Source organism: Anser cygnoides, chromosome 2, assembly GCF_040182565.1.
Source record: "Anser cygnoides isolate HZ-2024a breed goose chromosome 2, Taihu_goose_T2T_genome, whole genome shotgun sequence".
Lineage (NCBI taxonomy): Eukaryota > Metazoa > Chordata > Aves > Anseriformes > Anatidae > Anser > Anser cygnoides.
In genome coordinates, this window is record NC_089874.1 from 11,872,332 (window position 1) to 11,895,541 (window position 23,210).

The 23,210-nt window shown below is 43.2% G+C and overlaps 1 protein-coding gene across 2 annotated transcripts in view; it reads right to left on the minus strand.

Annotated features, from left to right (window-relative positions):
- Positions 1–23,210, minus strand: part of ADARB2 (adenosine deaminase RNA specific B2 (inactive)) — a 313,325-nt gene that overhangs the window by 73,214 nt on the left and 216,901 nt on the right. The gene's annotated exons all lie outside the window — the stretch shown is intronic.

Consider the following 23,210-nt stretch of genomic DNA (forward strand, 5'->3'; position numbering starts at 1 on the left):
GGAAGGGAAGGGAAGGGAAGGGAAGGGAAGGGAAGGGAAGGGAAGGGCAGGGAAGGGCAGGGAAGGGCAGGGAAGGGCAGGGAAGGGCAGGGAAGGGCAGGGAAGGGAAGGGAAGGGAAGGGAAGGGAAGGGAAGGGAAGGGAAGGGAAGGGAAGGGAAGGGAAGGGAAGGGAAGGGAAGGGAAGGGAAGGGAAGGGAAGGGAAGGGAAGGGAAGGGAAGGAAAGGAAAGGAAAGGAAAGGAAAGGAAAGGAAAGGAAAGGAAAGGAAAGGAAAGGAAAGGAAAGGAAAGGAAAGGAAAGGAAAGGAAAGGAAAGGAAAGGAAAGGAAAGGAAAGGAAAGGAAAGGAAAGGAAAGGAAAGGAAAGGAAAGGAAAGGAAAGGAAAGGAAAGGAAAGGAAAGGAAAGAAGAAAGAAAGGAAAGGAAAAGAGAAGAGAAAACGAGAAAAGCCTAGTGCACTCGAGGCCCCAGAGAAAATTCCTTCCAGCATGGCGCCTGCTTTGTTTCTGTTGACACGCTACTCTTTCATTTTGAGCTGACAGCTGTGGTCCAGCCTTTGTCAGGTAATTAATCTAGGTAGTTCATTTTCACAGGTGAGTAGCAGGTTGGCAAAGTCTCCTCTAGCAGTGGTTTGTGGGTTTTTCTGTTTCTCTTCAGAGCAGCATGGGTAAAGAGTGTATGAAAGCATTTCTGCGTGTCAACGTGTGTGCACAATGCGTTTCCAGCCTGGTTGCCCATTTGTCCTTTCCTCATCACAGAAGAACTGTAGTGGCCATTACACCCTGCCAACAGATGCTGCTCTTTGGAGGGTGAATGGAAGGAAACCTCTGCTAGGAGCTGAAAAGCATCAGACCTGCTCTCATTGACTGCAACTGACAAAACATTTAAAACCACTGAGTTCACTTGCCAAGGTTGAGCACTGCTAGTCTGACTACCACAACGACTTCTGCATCTATTTAAAACTGAAATTGACTAAAAAGAGAAAAAAAAATAAAGAAAAAAAAAAGAGAAGGGGAGAGAGAAAGAAAGAAAAGCCATCATATCCCCTGGCGTGGAAGTGGTGGGTGATGTACTGCATTTTAACATTTGGTTAGCCATGAAATAATGCAGCAATAATAATAATAATATTCTGCCCATACAGCAGTGACAGCTGAAATGAGCACATTTTCTATTTCACAGTGTAGACAGCACTCTGCGAGGTCACTGAGCTGGGAAACGCGACTCTATGGTTCTCATGTCAGAGTGCCAAAATACCCTTTCACCGAAACTGTACGCCTTCGAGCTGTCCCTGAGCTTCATGGAGTCACTTTCTTCTGACTGATGGTTTCTTGCCACTTCCCTCCGGTGCCCAGAGGTATCTACCTCACTGAACGGCTGGGTAATACATGGCTGGACAACACGGTTTTACCTCGGGGTCTCTGCTCTCGACAGCCAACACTACCATGAGGTTTTCTTTATTGCTTCTCCCTTATATTTCTTCTTCTTTCCTTCTTCTTACAACCCAGTCTGTTTTTAAAACCCAGTCTGCGCATTAGTCTGTATTATGTGTCCCAGGAGACCCCATCCCTCTGTTTCCATGGGACATCAAGCGATGGCTCATTTCAGACTGTGCTGTGAAAGGATGCATGTTATGACATATTTTCGTCTCCTTGAATAATAATGCTAAAAGGTACTTTGAGCTGTAACCTGCCCCTGTGGAGGATAACAAGCTTTGGATCCTGGGGCGGGATGCCTTGATGAAAAGCAGTGCAATGGTCCCTACGCAGTCAGCTGTGCCAGGAGAGGCTGAGTTAGGGAGGTGGATTTAGGGAACTGAGCACCCTCCACATTTTCTTGAGCGTTTTGGCTTGTTATTTCTAGGTGAGCATTTCAGCAGTTATCCTCATTTCCAATGGGGAGCCTGTGCGTCAAGCAATACCCAAGTGATGGCCATATCCTGGCCACCTCTTCCCATCAGGGACTGTTTCTCTCCCCTGACCAAGTGGGGAGCCCAGATCTACTCGCATGCAAGAGCAGATTAAAATCATTTATCTCTCTCTTCAGTTTCAATGCCGTAGTAATGAATAGGTACCAGTAGTAGGTGATCAGAATAAAGTGATCTCCTTACGCCAGAAAATGGAATAAATAAAATCCCCTCTCCTAAATCCCATTTAGCTCTACATTCATTATATTGCCATGCTTTTGTAGTGAAATATTCAGATCCTATTGAAATGTCCTAGATATTAATTTTCCCTGCCAGTAACAGGAGCACCATGCACTTAACGTTGTCCTTGGAATGCAGTAACAATATGTTTCAGTAACTAATGAAATTATCACAGACCCTGAGACTCGGGAAACAAACAGAATAAGAAAGTCTTACCCTTGCAGGCTAAAATGATGTGGTTCAGCTGCATTTTGTCACGTACTTGGTATATATATATATGCATATGTCATGCCAAGTTGTAGATTGCCATTTTTTATACATTAAGGTGGTTAAGTAGACTTTTTTTAGCTGACATTTCCAACACATCTCAACAACTGTTTTGCTAAAATGTATGTCATGTATCACATATTTGATGGTTTCTTCAGCACATAGAGGTTTTAACTGTTGAAAGATTAACACTCATCTGCTTCTAGCAGTGATGCGGTAGTGTCATCCCATTTTTGTCTATCCAAGCTTTAATATGACAGGCTTTACTCCTTTTATTTTGTCCTTAATATTTTTGTCTAATTAAACTAAAAAAAGTCCACCACAGAACAAACTCTCACCAGAAAGGATATAAAGGTGTCTTTCAAGGTAAAGATGATGGGAAATCTCTCAGGGTACAAAACTGGGAGACTCTTCAGGGAGCTTACTGACATTGCAAAATGCATTGTAGTAGCACAGGAAAGGATAAAAAGCGAGCTCCCCTGAGGTATGTAAGCACTAAACTTGCATAGCTGGATCATTGGGGGTCTTTGAAGAGCTCAGCCTCATTGCATACTGAAACTAGTTGTACATCTATCTTTTAAAGCTATGTGATGTCAAGGATGTTGGTCCTTGTTTGCAAATGGCCTCAGTACAGAAATCCCTACGGAAAAGCAAAACACTGCTGCCACGATGTCATCACATCAGCGGCATGGGGTAGCACATTGCGGTCCACATCAAAGACACAAAATGAATGCTTATTTCCCTCATGGGTGAAATGCAGCTCTTAGTAACGCTTGGTTTTGTCACCAGCCATTCAACCCCAATGGGAGGTGGCACCCCATAACCACCCTTCCATCCGTGTGCCTCTGTATTTAAGTTAAATGGGCCTGTGTGTTGCCTTTGCCTCCTCGATTGCCTTGCCATGATGGTGGTGCGGTGCGTGGGCTGCCACACATTGTAGGAGGTTGGAGAGCCACCTTCTCGCACAGGGATCTATCAGCAGCTCTTTCCTTTGCATGCGGACTGGTAGCAAGTCAACAGCCGGGAGCTCTGCGAGGAGGAACACAGCTGTCTGCCCAGAAAGATACAGCAGGTATCGATTTGGACATCACCAAGGGAGGCTGCCCCTGGGAAATGGTGTCTGGGAACAAGCCTCCAACACAGCCAGCAATGCCAGTGCTGTTAGGGACTGCTTGTTTTAAGGAGAAAATGGCTTATGTGGGCTACGGGAGGCCATGGGCTGGTTCTGTTTCTGGTTCAGTACTTGGCAGCAGTGAAATGCTTTGGTAGCTTGCACCAGTTTTACAGGTATAACTATACTACAAAATGCAGGCTAGGGGAGAGGGAGGCCCCCCTTGCTGGTGCTGTTATTCTTGCCCAGGAAGGCTGAAGACCCAGGAGCATTCATACCACAAATATCTCTACACATCCCTAAAGAGATTAGCAGAGTCCCTTAAAGGGAGCACAAAGAGACCTACTTTGAGAATTTTAGATTAGAAAGCTCCAAATGTAAAGCTCAGCCCAAAAGACATGGACTAGCACAAAACAAAGAAGAGGAAAGAAATAATTGTGAATGACTGGAAAATTTCCACTCCAGCTTTGGTAAAGGAACCACAGCTGCTGAGACCCTCCGTTGGTAAGAACAGGGTGAACTACATCCATTTCAATGTGGCAAGACCAAATGGACTTGGCTGTCCAACATGCTTTCTTTCTAATGTTAAAACACTTCAAAAACAATTTCCAAATCCACCACATTTTAAAATGCTTTTGCTCTTGCTTTTTTTTTTTTCCCACACAAAACCTCCCTGCCAGACTATAGTTATGTGGCATATGGAAGAAATTTAGAACCTGAGCCAAACCTTGGAGAAATCCATAGAAACATTTACTGTTACTGAAGCAGGCTTTGTTTTGGACTGCCTGAGTCTTTAAAAGTGGAAGATATTTGCTATTCTGTAAGTTCAGCTTTTTATGCAAAGCTTTTAAAAAAATTTGCTTGTGCATTTAATTTCAGACTACATCTGTAGAAATTTGGAATAGCTAATGGCTATCAGTGATGCCTAACAGCCCATTTTGTTGGGCCAACTGGCACTGATATACACCCCTAGCATGTCTTTTGCTAACTAGTACTGTTTCAAAAGATCTCAATGACTAAAAATCAGTCACTCAGAACTTACTGCAGGGGTTTGCAAATAGCAGCTCTCAATTATGGAAGGCAGACAGACCACAAACCACCGCGTGAAACAAGGGATGGGATATTGAAATAGCCTCTGATCTAAACAGGAAAAAAAGTTTACAGATGTTTCTTGCAAAAAAAGCAAGAGAAGACAACAGGCAATAGTCCTTGTCCTTTTCCTTCCAGATTTCTCTACTCTTGTACTACTGTCTTCTTTCAATTTTTTTCACCCTTTGGCTTTTCACTGTTTCTTCTGAACCTCCACTTTTTAGACGTTTATTTTTCCCCTGCTGCCATTTCTAGTCCCCTTGGAGAAGAGGGTATCCTCAGCGTTACCTGCACAAGGCATAAGGGCACGAGAAGGAAAGATACGTCATGATGGGCTCAGGTGGTACTTAGCAGAGGGCAGAGACACGACCTGCCACACAGCAAGCCAAGGATGCCATTCGGTGCCTGCTCTGGAAGGTGTGATCACCCCTACCATCAACCAGAAGACCTTATGGAAATGGATGAGTATCAGGAGTTAGCAGAACTGCTAGTGAGATGGATGCGTGCCCTGGCTTTGGATCAGGTACTGGAAGAGGAAGGGCTGCTTGTAACAAATATATAGCTCATGTCTTGCAGTGATGGCTTAGCTTTACCCTCTTTTTAGAACCTGCCAAGAGGTTCTTCCCACCACCCATGGGTGGAAAAAGGGAGCAGAAAATAGACCAGAAAGAGTGAAGTCCCTGGCTCTTTTCCCTTTCCATGCTAGGAAAGCTAGCTAGAAACTAGGAAATCGCTGCTGCGTATTTTACAGAAACCACACAATTTCAGCATTCTGATCTAAAAGCTCCAAGTCAAGTCACATAAGGAAAAAAGTTCCAATTTTAGCGAAGATTAACTAGAGTGAAAAGTTATGAAGTCAGGGGTGAGCAATGGATACACAAGATGAATAGATGAATGGAAGATATGGATTTCATTGTAAGCAATGCATAAATAAATAAATAAATGAAATCTACGACTGCAGAATTGTACTGATTTTACTTTTAGCTAACGAGAGCTCTCCTTTTGCTTTCCTCAGATGAAATGAGCAGCAGAAGGGGTTCCCGTACCAGGGCGAATAAAGGCACTCCTAATCCCATTTTGGTTTCACTATTGCACAGAGGTGCACAAGCCCCGGATAAAACAAGCGTGGCAGAGGTTTGGGAAGAGGTGAACACTGGCTCCTGCATGCACGCCTCGCTTCTCCCACCCGTGCCCCGCAGCAGCTCCGGGCACGCAGCACAGTTGAGCGAGCGCAAAGCACACCGGGCGTCACCGCCGCCACGGCCGGCGTTTCCCGCAGCAAGCCATACATCATCAAACATTGACATGGCTCCAGCAGGCTGCCACGCCTGACATTTGATGTATAGCTCTAGGTGCTCTCTGTTTAATTTGGAGGAGCCGGTGAGGGATCGGAGGAAATGCCAAGGTGGCGAGGGGGGGACCGCGGGGTGCTTGGTCCCGCTGGCCCTACCTGGTCAGGAGGAGGAAGGCCAGGCTTGCAGCCAGCAAGCGAACGCTGCCGCCTCCCCTCCGACACCTCAAATATTTATTGTGTTAAATATCAACTGGGAGAATATTGCCTTCGTTTAAGCTTTTCACGTTCCAATGATTTTTTATTATTTCCATCGACCGAAATAAATGAAGAAAATGTTTCAGACTACACATGAAAGCATGTAAAAATCAATAACGGGATTTTAAAAGATCTAGAATGTCTTGAATACATTCATTTTTCAAACATTTTTCTCTGATCTTTAAATAGCTTTTCTTGGAGCATAACATTTTTTGAAAAGTCAAATACAGAGCATTAAGGGTATAATTACCATTTTAATTATAACTCAATCATCCTATCTGCTTTGCATAGAAATTACAGCTTTTATATCAGGATTTTGGGTACTCACAAACATTCAGGAGTAATTAATGCTAAAGGTTTTCACTGTATATGAACTTTACATTTAATTCAACGAGGCTTCATTCAAAAAATATAAATACACTGAATTTTATATTTACAATTTTTAAGCAAAAAATCCTTCTCCATAAATGTCTGTAAAGCTAGGACAATTAAAAAAAAAAAAAAAAGTATTTTCCTTTTCAGATATGATCTGTGTAAACTTGGCCAGATCAAATTCCAGTGGTGGTAATAAAAAAAAAATCCCACTAATTAGTTTCTGATCAGACTTATGGAGAATTTCTGATAATTTTGCAAATATCTGGAAAGTATTTAAGATTCAAAATTTAATTTCTAGATGCCTTTAAAAAATGTTTTTCCTATCTGAGATTTTATGAAAAATGCTATTTTTAACAATTTACTTTAGCGAGTGAGCTGGTCCAAATGACCTTGTGGAATTGCCCATTATATTCCTCTGCAATTATGTGTGTGTGTACAAATGAAAATTAGTAAAATTAATTACACCAAAGCTGTATTTCTTCTAGCTAACACTACAATATAATACGGAAGCTATTTCTCCCTGTGCTGTCAGTGCTGAGACAGGAAAGAAACTATTTTTATAAGTATAATTATAAGGAAATAAAATGATCTCCCATATACAGCTGGGCACTGCTTCTTATTTTATTGACTTTTTGCCTTGTCCCCACACCTATGCATTTCTATTACTCCCCATGTGCTTTTTTTTTTTTTTTTTCCCTTTTCTTCCCTTTAAAAGCACTGTAAAGGCACACCAGTTTTACAAGGAGTCTCACAGAACGTGTCCCCTCTCATTGCTTGGACAGAAATGATGTTGTGACATTTTCTGCGTGTGTTTTAGTTCTCCTGGCTCAAGGTTTTTTTTTTTGTTTTTTTTTTGGGGGGTGGGTGGGAAGAAAATTCTCTTGATGACAAGGCAGTGGCTCCAGGGACAGTGCTTCATCCCCCAGAAGTGGCTGGTTGTCTTTGTGTGGTGCAGTGGCTCCTTTGCACATGGAATTGCTTTTGCCTTCAGTGAAAGCCGTGCATGAAAGCCCAGGCACAAGCAAGCCCCTCAGCGGGGAAGTGCTGCAGGATAGAGAGGGAAGATTCATGATGCTTATTATCAGCCTGCACTTGAGATAGATGCCTGACATTCCCAGTTGTGGAGCTACAAGTAGGTTACATCTGAAATGCACGCTATTAAAGCATTTATGCCAAATCACATCATGCATTCTGCATATATATGTGTAAATAGCTCTAACTTTTTTGATGGATGAATGAAAAATATTTTCTTATTATACCGATCAGCAGCAAAAAGTAAAGGTGAATAGATTTTACACATGGACTGCTCCATGTTCTTGACAATTTTGCAAACAACCCTCCCAATCTCTCTCTTCTCCTAATCTTTGCCAGATGAAACTAGGATCCTGATGTCATTTTAACGCTGGTATCTGAAAAAGTAAATGAGGGGGGGATGTTAAGAGGGAGGCAGAAAACAGATTTTATCCAAAACCAGTCCACTGGCCTGACTCGGCATTGACCTGCACCTTGTGTAGTCACTTACCCCAGTGTTACAGGATTTCATACTGCCTTGCACAGGGGAAAATTTCAGAAATGGCTAAGCCCATTGATTTCCAATAGTCTTGAGTCTTGTCCATACAGAAAACTTACACTTGCTGAATTTAAATCAGCTTTTAAACTCTGGGCGAAGCTAAACCAGTATGAACCCATGTGTGGCTGTGTTATTTTCATGTACTTAGAAGATGGCAGGGAGACAGGAATCAAAGATTTTCCCTTCCTTCCTTGTTTCATTTTTAAGCAAAAGTCAATCTTAATTTCACCTCCAGGCTCTGGAAAGCAGGAATTGGGCTGACAAGGCTTGGTTATCCCAGAGGACCACCCCAATTATCCTGCTGGACAGCTTTCTGTGTGTTTGAGCACTAATTCGATTGCTGAGGCAAAGTCTTTTGCTCAGCGTGAGCTATCCTAGCTCAGGGAGGGGATGCTCTCCAAGCTCAAGAGCCCAGATACTGGCAAACTGTCCCTGCGTACTGACCTTGCTAAACAAAAACATTATAGGTGGTAGGAATGGACCCAAACTAAATCTGGGTGGCTTAGCTAGGGTCTTCCATTCGGTAAAAAACAGGTGTCAGTGAGGGACCTGGCAGACCCTGTTCAATATGTAGCACCGTCCTGGCAGGTAGAGGACTGAGCTGGAGCCTAATTTATCTGGTGTTGGTGGATGCTGTAGGTAGGAGCCCTTTTCTGCTGCAGAGCTGACAGCTGCTGTGACTGAGCCAGGAGAAAAGGATGCAGCCAGGGCCTCTACGTGCAGCCCACTGGGGTGGCACACAGCGAGCACCTCCTGGGCATGGGGAAACTCTGAACCGAGTGCCCCCAGTCAGCTGTGCGTGATGCCAACCAACTGCCTGAGCATGTGGTGGACTCTGCGTTGGGGATATGCTTGAAAGAGCATTTTTCCTGTTTTGAGTCACACTGTGTGGGCCTTAATGGGAGCTGGAGCTGCAGTCAGGCCTTGTCCTCCCGACCCGGCGATGCTGGCTGGAGACACTGCCATCCCCAGCAGTCCCTCAGCACGTCCCAGCTCTGCTGGCAGCAGGGATCCAGTCCCTGCTCCAAAGCAAAGGCTTCCATCAGTCTTTGCTGTGGGTGTCGAATAATCTAACCGCCTCCATCTCCAGTGGACTGCAGCACATTTGTGTCATGTGTTTCAGCAGCCAGGCAATGGAGCAAGCAGCTTCAGTGCAGGAGCCACTGCAAACACCTGGGAGGGCTTGAGTGCCTTCAGCAGAGGCAGAGCTGCTACAGACCCTGTCCTCCAGCCCCTTGAAGACCTGCTGCCTCTTTCTTTGCCTGAAATGCTGAAGAGTGGTGGAATATAAGATCACAGATCCTGAGGCTGTTTCTGGATGTCACAGTAAGATATTCACTGGGCGGACACCTGAGATTGCTGGGACAGAGTTAAGTGCCTTGGAGAGTTCAGGGAGCACTCAAAATTTTCTGAAAGGAAAGGCTACAGGAGGACATGGTTGTTGGGAAGGTAAAAAAAGGTATAGCAAAAATACGGGCATTGCACAGGCCATGGATGCACTGGATAAAAACAGTCTTAGCTGACACAAAGTAGTATCAAAGGGTATCACAACTGTGAATGCTGTCTTCACAGGGACCCCTTCCTTCCTTCCTTCCTTCCTTCCTTCCTTCCTTCCTTCCTTCCTTCCTTCCTTCCTTCCTCCCTCCCTCCCTTCCTCCCTCCCTTCCTTCCCTCCCTCCTTTTTCTCTCTTTTATTTTTTTTCTGAATGGGTACGGTTGCGTTGATCTATTATTACATCAGTACTCAGAACAGGTAGATCTGTTCATTAGGACTACTGATCTGCTGATGACCTTCTAATAAAACAAAACACCTTGCAGTCTTCAGATTACAGGAGATGTCTCAGTTCCTATATTGAATTTGTACAGTACAGTTTCTAGAATGAAAATGTAGGCACTTGAAAATGTAGGCACTTTTTAAAGTAAATAAAGCCATTTAGCTAAATGTGTTGATTCTAATCTGAGTAGAGTTGTAGTAATTTACCATTAAATGCCAGTAAAACCTCAGCTTCCAACTGAGGTCTAGCTTCTTTACTACAAAAATTGAAGGAGCAATATTAGAAAGCATCTGAAATCATTAATTTTTTATTTTTATGTCACTCTACTGCAAATTTTAAAAGGGCTGGGCTCAGTCCTCAAAGTCCTTTAAAAAACATTTTTCCCCAAACAAGCCTGGACTGCAAAAGAACCCTGGTCTCAAGCCTCATGTGGAAAATGGGGTTTACAATGAAAATACTAAGTCAGCATAAACCATAATGGTGCTGTAGTGCTGCTGAGGACTGGACTGTTTCTTTCAGTTTGTTCCTTCCAGAAGGCAAAAAAAGAGGCGGATATCCTTACCCAGAGAAAAATGACCACGGAGCAAGCAATAATTCTTAGGTTCTGTTTTGGTAATACCTTCAATTTAACAACTGTCTGTGAAAAGGAATTTCTCACAATGAGTTATTTAGTCACTATGCTGTCTAGGGTATAACTGTCATTCTGAAGGGAACATCCATGCTATGATTTGCTGTCAGTCTGTTGTACACTGTAAGTCCATTCATTTTTTCCCCTAACAGGTGGAGATAACGCTGTGATACACAGTAAAAGATAGATGATAAAAAAAATTCTTTAAGGAAAAAAATAGACACAAGGGGGTTGGCAGGAAAATATGATAAAATGTTCCATTCTCCTTTTTAAAGTACCATAATAAAACATGTCTGAAGTGAAGTAGAGATAACATAAACAGTGGAGCATAGGTCTGCAATCCCAGCGTGATATTGCATAAGGAGCAATCACGGAGCGTTCCCACCACACTCGCCTGTCACACGTTATTAACAAGAGTGTTTAGGACTATTAAGTAATCCTGACAAAGGGACACGATCAACTTAAAAAGATATTGCATTTGTATTGGTTGCATTTGACCTGACAGAACTATAAATAATTTAAAAGACTTTAAAGCCAGAAGGGGCCATTTTGATCTTTATTATTATTATTATTATTATTGTCCATAATCCAGCTGACCATGAAGTGTTGCAATAGGTTTTCCTGAAATTAGCTCAGTTAACTTGCAGCTCGTAGTAAAACTGGATGGAGAATATTATTCTGTATCCTGTTCCTGCTCGTGGTGACTGGCAGAGGTTGCTGAAGACTGGAAGAGAACAAATACCAATCCTACCTTCAAGAAAGACATGCAGGAAGATCTCGGGAACTTAAGGCCTGTCAGCCCCACCTCTGTACCCAAAAGGTGACAGACTAAATCCTCCTGGAAAGCATTTCCAAGTACAGGAGGTACAAGCAGGTGATTAACAGCAGTCCACCCTGATTTATGAAGGGGAAATCATGTTTGACCAATGTGATGAACATCTACAATGAGGTGACTGGGTGGAGGAGAGAGAAGTGAATGTTCTTTACTTCGACTTTAATAAACCCTTTGGCACAGTCTCCCATAACGTTACCATAGACAAGCTGACAACGTATGGGTTAGATAAGTGGCAGTGAGGTGGATCGAAAACTGACTGACCAACCCAGCCTGGAGGGTGGTGAGCGGTTGTGACGGTGTGCCCCCACTCCCACCACAGCTCCTGGTCCGAGCAGAGAGCCGTCAGTGGCAGCTGTGGTGGATGTGTCCTGCTGTGATGGCTGTGGCTGGGATTCAGGGGAGACTGAAGACAACCCAGGGCTAATTTGAGCAATTTTGAGCCAAATTTAAAAGAAAGTCCAACTAAAGCCAAATTTGGAAGAAACTAATATCAATATGCAAGTATGACCAGAAATCCACCATCTTACCCCATAAATAGTGAGCAGCCCTAGAGACCTTTGAGCTCTCCTGACACAACAGTGGACTTCATACCAGGACTCACTCTTGGGCAGCGATGCTTCCTGAGGTTACTTGTGCAGATTGGGAGGACCTTATCGCTACTGATAGTTGGTAAGCATGGTAATGTGCCGTAGTGGTGCTTTGTGATCACGCTTTATAAACTTAGCTAAGTAGCATAAAGGATATAATTCAGCCACGGTGGATTCAGCTGCACCTAGGTTCAGGTTCAGGTTTAGAAATCAAAAAATATATTTAGAAATCTCACTGCTGACCGTGATCCAGCAGTGTGACCTCATGGCAAAAAAGGCCAAGAGCTTCCTTGGCTGCATTAGGAACAGTTGGCAGCAGGTTGAAGGAGGTGATCCTTCCCCTCTGCTCAGCACCGCTGGGGCCACACCTGGAGTGCTGGGTCCTGTGCTGTTCTCCCCAGTGCAAGAGGGAGATTTAGATCTTTCAACAGAAGTCAAGGAGAAAAGAAAGCTAAACAAATAAAGTAATCACAAGCTGTGGCAGCAAGATGCAAAGTGCTGCATTTAGCACTACTTTTGTTTTTTTGCAAAAGTTTCAAGTTGACAATATCCCCTTAAACGACAAAAGCAAAACTAGCTGGTGACACAACCAGTTCCTTTTTTTTTTTTTTTTTTTTGTCACCTTCTCTTTAGGCCACTCTGAGATATCTGCATTGGCATTAAAAAGCCATTATAAGCAATTTAAACTCTGAATTGATCCTGCATATGTTCAGGTCCTCCTCATGGCCTTTCAATAGTTCTCGATTCAAACTTCGAACAAGCATCACCCTATAAACAGAGGAGATAATTATGCTTTATTGATTAGACCCTCAGGGTATGAATGGAAACCAGGCAGCTATTTGAGAACAGCCATCAATGTGGTTTTTAAATTGCAGTATCTCAGTCTTTTCCTTTCCAAATACTCCCTAAATGTGGTCCTCTAAAATGGAAACCTGGAGCCAACAAAATTTTGCCACTGGCTTCAGTGGAAACCAATATGTCAATGTAGATTCACAAATGGTGATTTTATATGTTTCCCACAGGCTTGTTCCCATGTTACCCACTGTTTCCACTCAATACTGGCTCAGAGTCATCTCCTGGAATATCACCCACAAAGCTCTCAGATGCATTGCACGTTATCCCTGTCCTCTAACATACCTCACCCCCCTAGAAAAACAAAAGTCCCTGTTTAATCCAGTGTCAACATCAGTTTTCTTCAGTTTTGCTAAAGTAAGGGTTTTAGCACCTGCCACACCTCTTCCATAACAAACGTACCAAATTGGACTCATGAACAGACATTTCCAGCTGAAACTGTAATCAACCATTTCTCAACCTCTTGCTTTTTGCCAGTTAACACCCCCAGAAATTAGGACCAGATGCATTAGAAAAAAGGGAGAGTTTAGTAATTCCATGTCTGAATTTATCCTGCTAATTGAGAGAAGGAGGAATAGTTTTGTTACAATTGCTAATAGTCCCTTAAACTGGCACCACACTACATTGGAAAACAGCGACATTGTTCACAGCTGTTACAGGAATGCACTTAAACTCAGACAATCAATTTTGGGGTTACCACCATTGGTGGCTGTAAAACACACCTGGTCCCCTGGCCCCACCATTCAAGCACTGAGATAGCTCAACTCATATTTTCACTTTCCAGTCTCGTCCCAGCCTGAGATGTGGGTTCGGCCTCTCCGTTTGTAGGGAAGACGTTAGAGTGCACTTTCCCTGGTTCAGGAGGGCTGTGTCCCAAAGCCTAACTGTGCTGTCATTCTACTTTGCTTCTGGATGCTCCCTTGGGGATAGCTGCCTTGTTCCCTGTCCTGCACTAGCTTGGGTTTCACTCACTTCTACAAAGCCTTCATTTTCATATTGTATAGATAGAGACTGAGTGTCTCGAGATATCTGCTGCTATCACATATAGTTGAACAGTCTCAAAGGTTATGAGGAGCAGCAGAAAGCATGATCACAGAAAGCTAATTTTGCTAGGAAAGCAGTCTGAAAACATGCAGGGAAATCTCTTCTGCAGAAATATTCACATCACACAAACAGCTGCTACCATGAAGGGAGATAAAAAGATGGCAAACCTCTTTGACTGCTTCGCTGGCCCTCCTAGCCCCTGCACTGCAGCAGCGAAAAATGTCTATGTTACTATATATGTCATTAAACATATCTGTAATGAGACTTGTTTTAAAGGCTTTTTTTTTTCCATGAAACCCACAGTGAAAAACAACAACAACAAAACCCACAAACAATTATTTAAACCCAGAATTACCCCTGTAACTAAATGTACAAAAAGGCTGAATGATACACAGGGCTTACTTCCCCCGGTGATAAAATGAGAATGACCTCTGGGACTTCATTTAGTTTCCACCTCTCCTGAGTTATGAGCCACTCTTCACTCCTAAGGTATAACCCATATCTCACTCAAACTCTCAGCTGACCACAAAACCCCCTTCCAGAAAAAAAATAATATTACTCTTCCCTCAGTCTGCGGAGGATTACCCATGTCATGGGAAGCTATATTATTGTCTTTAGTGCTGCTAGGAATTACTTTCAGGATGTTTCAGCTCATTACCTCAAGTCTTCATCAGCTATTTTCTGAGCGCAGTAACCTTTGTGATGCAGGTACTGTATATATCTATGGTATTGATTCTGTTTCTCCTGCTACATTACATGCAATACATGTAAACAGACAGCGGTGTTTCACTCCCGGCTAGCAAGGTGCAAAACGGTAACGGCTCCAGCAGCTACAAAGCACAGATAAAACCCTGAAGTAATCAGCTGAACTGTCATGGAACTAATGCCATGATATAGTGGAAGCAATTATTTGTACTTATATATCTTACGGTAAAATGCGATCGGTGCTTAAACAATCCTGTTGGTGTTGTCAAGGACGCATTTAGCTTCAGATGTTCCCCTCTTAATCAGTAACTAGTTATTAATTAATTAGATAGTGATCACGGCTGTTTTTCATATGCAGTTGAAGTATTATTGCACTTGATTTTGTGCCTCAGCACAGATCATTGCTAATTTACTGCACGTGCAGTTGTGTTAATGTGCTCTAATGCAAACAATTATCACAAGGACAGGGCACCTAACATCTGACCTCAAACGTTACGGAATTGTTCTCACAGCTGCTTTCTTATTTCCAGCCCCAGCCTGGATGAGGAGACCATTCCCTGTAATGGGAGTGTGAGAAAGGAGACTGGAAATCAGCACCAGGGAATTAAGGCTGGGGATTTTGGAAAGCTGCGTGTGACGCTGTCAGGGCAGCTTGTGAAGCAGATGAGTGAAGTAAGCAGAAAATGCAGCAAACTGAGTGGTTACAGGCTGACAACAACAGAGTGTCTGACTGTTCTTGCTTGTCTGCTATGCTACAGGTAAAGATGTAGTGGTCCCCCTTTTTTTTGTGTCCCAGCTTTGCAAAATGATGAATTCTAACACTGCCTGTAGAGAACAATGTATTTGTTAATGGCTAACAAAGAGCAAGTTCTCTGTCCTCCTAGGATTAGCAATGCTTAGTTATGCTGGTTAAATAATATATTTTTCAGTAGATACCAACAATGTCAAGAGAAAAACAAACAGTAGCAGAAAACAGACTTTATCTGAATTGCATTTAATAGGGGCCAGAAGCAGTGAGCTAAGAATATTCAGCTGAAGTAGTTCAGTCAGAGATAGCTAAACTTTTTACTGTGCCTATTTAAATAGAGAGGCCTGAGCTGGAGATTAGCCATTTATCAGCTGCATGGTGGAATGAGAAACAGCTGCAACATATTTTGGGGTAAGTTTGATATTTCATTCACTATGAATCCACAGGTTCATATTCTGCTCTGGTTTATGCCTGTGGAAATGTGGTATAACAGCACTAGCTTTCCACGTCGCTTTGTGGGCCTGTGCCCATATATATCAGAGCAAATTTAGTTTATGTTGGCTCAGTTAATCAAATTAATTTCACAACCACATAAAGGACTTTTAATATTTCTAACGTTAGCGAGTGTAGATGCAAAGAAATAAGCTCCCAGAATACAAAAGGTAGCATGGGCAGCAAAACACAGCTCCCAGCTCCCAGCAAACATGTTCCAGTATGTACCCCGCAGCCCGTCAGTAGGATGTCACTTCAGGGCTGTGCAATAACATGAAGTTTCCCTCCCAGACTTATTTTTTTTTTCTTTTTCTTCCTGATTTTCCACCAAAGGTGAAAGTTTTGCCCCTCACCCCCAAACCCAGCTCCCAGGTCCTTGACGGAGCCATTTCTACATTTTGAACTTTTATTCCTGACCCCACCGAGTTCCCCTCGCGTCTGAAGCTGGGAACAGGCAAAACAGCTGCTCTCATCTCCCCGCTGACAGCTTACATTTTGAAAGGCTGGAAAAAAAAAAGGCTGCTAACCTCACCAGTATGAGTGTTTAATTTGCTCGGATCAATTTCTGTCAAAGGCAGCCTGGAAGCCTTTTTATTTTTTTTTTCCTTTTTTTTTTTTTTTTTTCCTTCCCTGCTTGTCTTTGCAATGTTTCTTTCACTGCTGCTGATCAGTTCAGCCTCACTGGCGTTCAGCTGGCGACCTGTGGATATCGAGGGCTCCCCAACAGATCCCTCTGATTTGCACAAGTCCTGTTCTGCCACAGGGAAGCTTTGCTCAGATATCTGCTTGATTTCAGCTCATTTACATGACAAGGCTGCTACTCTGCCTGCAAGGACTCTTGCTTTGTAGTTTGGCTTGTTGGCTTGATTTTTGAAACATAAAGGACAATGAACTTCTTTTATGTTCTTCCCTCTCTCTCTCTCTCTCTCTTTTTTGAGGGAGAGCTGAAGATCTCTCCAAGTTCACAAATGTCCGAGAAGCTGCAGGCAAAGATGTAAGTTTTGGAAAAACTAAACTCATTTTAGGTTCCTGCCTATTCATAGAGACAAAGGTTTCAAAATATCAAAGACTAGCAAATCTGAAAGTCAGATTATTTTCTTTTTGATGAATACAGGATTTAAAAGGAAAATTTATGCACCGTAGCTTGCCACTGTTTTGGGGAATGCTGTTCTGTTCGTTTACTCCTGCCAGTGTTCTCCAGAACTTGGTGACAGCAGCAGCCTCATCCCTCTTTTACTTTAATTACCCTCAAAGACAAACTGTAAAACACACAGCTGAAGGTTCTTGCCCTGGGAAAGCAAAGGGCATCGCCTGTTATTATGATTGTGACCAAAATATTACACTTACACACACACACACACACACACACAAAAGAAAATTCTTTCTACTTGAGGCTTTGTATGGCAATGTGAAATGTCTTTCAAAACTTTTTTTTTTTTTTTTGTGAATTTATGGGTAAAATAATTGGCTTATTTTAGAAATAAAGAATTTTTTAAGAGGTCTTGCTGTCTTCTCTGCTTTGGAGCCAGAGCCTAGAGAAAGGACAAATAGAATCCACAGATTTCTTTAGCCATGCCAAGATACTTGTCAGAATAAAGATTGCTGGTTAAGACCATATAGCAACTCAGAAAAATGTGCATGAATTATAGTCAGAGAAAACGTGCTGTGGTATTGAAGAAGGTGTATTTTTTAAGATGAGCACAAAATGGACAAAGATACCTGTGTTAAGAACTCATGTCTGCTATTCTGCTAATGTCCACGTAACTCCATATTACGATATAGATATATTACGATATGCTAAAATGAACTTTCCAGCGAACCCCCAAGTAATCCAGCACTAAAGATGGACTCCAGGAGAGCAGGGCTATTACCAGAAGTCAATATTGGAAAGTCATGACAATCAGGCTACACTAATACAATGTTAGCTCCCTCTGTGGATTTAAGGAAAAGATGCTGAGTTGCCCTATGCTGAGGGAAAACATCCATCCAAAACGCAGCAAAATTTGACAATGTTGTAATGTTTTGCCAGTCCTGGCTGGGAATAGCAAAACTCTTGGGCTGAGCTGCAAGCTCAATGATCCATATGATCCATAGGTATGTGCGTGCCAGGGCTTTTTTTTTTCTTTTTTCTTTTTTTTGGGTGGGAGCTGATAACTGTCTTTAGCATCTGTGAAAGTGTTTTCCAGAACTGTGACGCTTATGCGACATTCCTCTTCTCTTCACGGTATCATGTTATGAGCCACTATTAGCATTATTATAGGAAAATATCTTCAGTGAATCATGCTGCTATTCCAAGTGGTACAGCAGCTCACTTTTGGCTCACAGGACAGCCATTTCCCTTTTAATATGGATTGTTCATACACAGGCACACAAGCTTCAGTGTGGCTCTGATTTGTGTCTTCTGGGGTGTATCAGTCAGCTCATCTGCCCCCTTATTGCTGCCATGACTATGAGGCTGCAAGGAACTTGACTTTATGCCTGCTGTGTTGTCAGCCACTGCTCCCTTATTTTCTAGCTTTTTTTTTTTTTTTTTTTTTTTTGCTGCTGCATGTTGATGGCCACTGACTTGGTTTGTAGAGGGTTTCTGGGTAGCTTGATCAAGTTTAAACATGAACATTCAATTCCTGCATCTCTCTTGGACACTGTTTCTCTGCAATGACCAGGACAACCAAGCCCTAACAGTTTAATCGTGGTACTATTATGAACTATTGTTCCATATTATGAGTGTACATGGGTCATTAGGCACAGAGGGTTAGAATGACTTGTCTATGTGTATCAAGGAGACTGGAAGAAAGGAGGGGGCTGATTCAGGAGTAATGAGTTTATTCTCTGATATCCCTGAGAGGATTATTCCTTAAAAGTATAGGGCAGAGTTGGTTTGGATAAAAACTAATTATGAAACAAGAAATGAAGCCAATGCTTCTGACTTCAGCCTCCCTGCAAGACCCTGGAGACTCACGTTATTCATTGTGTTTAACCTAATAAAGCAATGACCCACATAGGAGGGAAGGGAGTGGATTGTAATTATTTCTGTGAGTAGTAATGTCCAGTTCAGAGAAGATGGTCTAAAAATAGGAACTCAGCAATGAAATGACATGAACAGAAAAACCTAGAAACCATGGGACTTCTAGGCTACTTCTCTGAAGAAACTGAAACACATTCATTTTGTTCATTTGAGTTTGTTTGTTTAAAGGAATACCCTCCTTCGACCTTTAGTTTTTAGAGGTGAAGTACATAAAGGATAAAAACAGCACACAAGGAATTTATACAGCAAATCAGTGTGGCTTCAGTAGCATAGGTTCATTTGGGTGACATCTCAGCATGGCACTGATTTTAAGGTACCATTGTCTGAATTCAGGTCTGATTACGTGACTCGTGCCTGCAGTAGATGTGATGACAAGTAGGTTAAGAGCAATCATGGCTAGGTGATTTCATATCAAATGTCTTCTCCAGCTCAGAAGGTGAATAGGAAACAATGCTTAGCTTGCTTGAAAGTAAACACCGATTTATCAATTAGAAAACCAGAAAGGATGAAAAAGCAACATGATTTGTCTAAAGGCAATATTGATGTATTTAAGGTGGAGGAGGAAAGGTTCACAGACACATTATTTTATGTTTCTTAGAATTCAGCCTAAGAAGCTGATGGGTATCATGAGATATAGAGAATATTGATGGTTTTCATTGAAAAAAACTTTATGATAAAAAGTATACTTTATGATAAAAAGTACCTACTACTAGAGTACCTACTACTCTCATTTCTATTTCTCAGGAGTTCACAAAAATATTTTATCTTAAAAAAAGTTCACATCATGCATGCTGCATGTGAAAAAAAGAGAAAAAAACAAACACCTTGCTCTCACAAATTTTGCTCCCATCTGAGCAGCAAACACTTGTGAGGAGTTCATATAAAGAAAGCACTAAACGAACATCAAATGGTATTTCTTTCTAGAAGAACTTCAGCCAATTCTCTAGCTTTGTTTGGTTATATAAATAGCTGAACATATAAAGCACATATAATTTTGTATCCACTATAACAAGTCTGAAGTCTGTTGTGTCTGTTCTCACCAATCCTAAAATTAAGTTCTAATTATATTCCATATTGAGTTTTATGGTATGCCTATTATTTGGTGTGTTTGCATGTGTGCAATAGCACTCTGTATGAAAAGTTTAGCTGAGATAAATGGCAAGAGAAACATTGTTTTTCTCCAAAACTACTATACAAATACAATGTTGTACTGCATTTACATGGCAAGGTTTTGGTAGCAGGGGGGCTGCAGGGGTGGCCTCTGCGAGCAGAGCCCAGCAGCTGCCCCATGTCACATCGGAGCCAACTCCAGCCGGCTCCAAAAGGGACCCACCGCTGGCCAGAGCTGGGCCATGAATGTTGCTGGTTGGGCCTCTGGGAGAGCAGAATTAAGGAAGGGGGAAAAAAACCTACTGTGCTACAGCAGCTGGGAGTGAGGGGTGAGACCCAGCCCTGCAGCCCCCAAGGTGAGTGCAGCAGGAGGGCAGGAGGTGCTCCAGGCACGCAGCACAAGTTCCCCTGCGGCCTGTGGAGAGGCCCCTGGTGGAGCAGGCTGTCCCCCTGCAGCCCATGGGTCCCACACGGAGCAGATCTCCATGCTGCAGCCCGTGGAGGAGCCCCCGGTGGAGCAGGTGGCTGTGGCCTGGAGGAGGCTGCGGCCCATGGAGAGCCCCCGCAGGAGCAGGCCCCGGGCCGGAGCTGCAGCCCGTGGAGAGGAGCCCCCGCAGGAGCAGGGGGTCTGGGGGGAGCTGCCGCCCGTGGGGGACCCGTGCTGGAGCAGTTTGCTCCTGGGGGATGGACCCTGTGGTACGGAGCCGTGTGGGAGCAGTTGTTGAAGAGCTGCTGCCTGTGGGCAGCCCCCGCAGGCTCAGTTCGGGAAGGACGGCATCCCGTGGGAGGGACCCGCGTGGAGCAGGGGCAGAGAGGGACCGAGAAGGAGCAGCGGGGACAAAGCCTCAGGGACTGACCGCAGCCCCCGTTCCCGTGCACTGCTCAGGGGAAGGAGGGAGAAGAAAGTGGATAGTGGGGAAGGTGTTTCTGGTTTGCTTTTATTCTCACTGTTCTAGTCTGTTAGTGATAGGCAATACATGATATTAATCTCCCTATGTTGGGTCTGTTTTCCCTGTGACAATAATTGTTGAGTGATCTCCCTGTCCTTATCTCAACCGTTGAGCCCTTTCTGTCGTATTTTCTCCCCATTTTCTTTGAGAGCTTCTTTTTTGCTTCCCAGCAGCATCACCAGGGACCACAGGCTCTCCACAGGTGCCCAGGCACCCCAGTCCCTTGGCCTTCTCCTGGCACCTGGCAGCGCTGCCTGCCACACAGCTGGCACCACAAGAGGGAGGTAGTCATCGTAAAATGGATGGCAGCGGCTGGCTTCTGATCCTCCGCGCGTGGAGCGCGAAACCTGTTTGAATAATTAAGGCTTCCTAGATGTGACTACAGATAAAAATAGAGAAACAATGCGGTTTTGGCATGAGCGTAATGCTCCAGCTCGGGCAGAGAAGGCTTTTCATGGAACTCGACCAAAGAAAAATTCACTCCGGGCACTTGTATTACAGCTCCATTTAGCGGAGCAGAACAACCATGGCTCGTATTAAGTAGATAATAATGAAGCATCATAAACAATGTCAGGATGCGAGTCCAGGACGAAGCAGGAGCTTTAATGAGGTCCAGCTTGCCGGGAGCTTTTTGAAGTGTCTCTAGTTCAGTTACAAAGCCAGAAAGCAACAAAGGTGACTCTGCCAGCTGTGAGAGTATCTGGTTTAGGAGGAAGTTTTATGTGCGGATGACACCACGCTGGGATTCAGCTTTCATGTACTAACTAGCTCTGCTCGTTGCCGGAGCCCTGCATAAACTCTCTCCCCATAACATGTCGCACAAATAATAATTCTTCACAAATCAGATCCATGCCATCGGCTCCCAGGATAGACAAGGCTGGTTCATCGTGGTAAATAGCAGAAGCCAGCAGGGTCCTTTCTGCCTATCATTAGCCATATTTAATAAGCAATCTAGGCTGTGAAGGGAAGAAACGAAACACTGGTTCTGTGGCAGTATCGATGGCACGAAGTATTTGCAGTTACAATAAAAGAGCAGTCAGCAGCCAAGTCAGATGGCTAAATCAGATTCACCCTACTCTAAATGCACTTTAATCACAGTGGACTCTTCAGGTTCCTTGTAAAGGAAAATTGGATGTTTTTATTTTTCCCTTTTTCAGAGGAAGAAAGGATTTAGGTTGTTTATAAACTTAAATTTATATAAATATACACTTGAGAAAAATGTCTTTATGCCTTGAAGATTTTTTTTCTTGAAGATATAAAAATTAGTTTTTCACTTCTGTGAATGGAGAATCAGCCATTCATTAACTAATTATCAGCATTATTATGGCTCTAACTATTATTAGTTAGGTAAGCAGTATACTTTGACCTCTCTGTCAGAAGCTTAGCAGAACTCAGGTACTCTGAAAGCCCCGAGCACGCTCTGCGTCACGTAGAACTTAAAGATGAGTGCAGAGGAGTCCTTTTGGGGTGATGCTGGAATTATCTATGGGCAGGAGGGAGCAGGGTTACAGGGTACCGCCACTGAGGAGCAAAAGAGAGAGGTGTAGATGGGAAGCCTCCCAAAATGCATCCCATGGCACAGACGGGCTCCTGCTTCTTTTGGTGGTGTTTGGGTGGAGATGTATACGCTGTCTCCGGTGCTTGTTCCTGCAGCACCTAGCCAGACAATTGTTGATGCAAAGTAATGTGCTGTTTTGCAGTGATGACTGTACCTCATGTGCAGACCCCTTAAAGTGGCTGCACTTATGTGTTGCTTCTGTAAGAGCAAGAGATTGAAGCCCTTGCTACCCTATTAATTTGTTTCTTCTGATTCTGTGTAGGTGGCCCTTCAGCATCTCCCTTTGATCTTTGATCTTTTTAATATACATTAAAACTTGGTAATTTCTTCATTTGAGACTCTCACTGTAATGTCTATGGGGCAATCATCATCTTTTATGTTAGACTTATATGAGGGGTGCAGAGGTGGTCCTAGTTCCTCAACTGTGAGCCTAGAAGCGACTGCAATCTTATTAGCAGCCAGGAGAATAATAACAGTATCCAGTGCACTAATGCTGTGCCTGTAAATATATATATATATATATTTGCTCTTGTTTTCCTTAAGAAACTGTAATCCTATAAGTGTCTTGACTGCCTGTTGCTCTGATTATAAAAAACAGCTTCCCCCACCTGCAGAGTCAGAAACAGATGGTTGAAAATCAAACAATATTTGTATTGCAGAGGCATTTCTTTGGTCCCCACCATTTCCCTTTCTCGCATCTCACTGTCAGGGGCTACACACATACCTATCAGCTGCTTCTCTTTGCATGGTAGGAGACAGAAACAGCTATAAAAAATGTACTTGGTCACTCAATGAGACA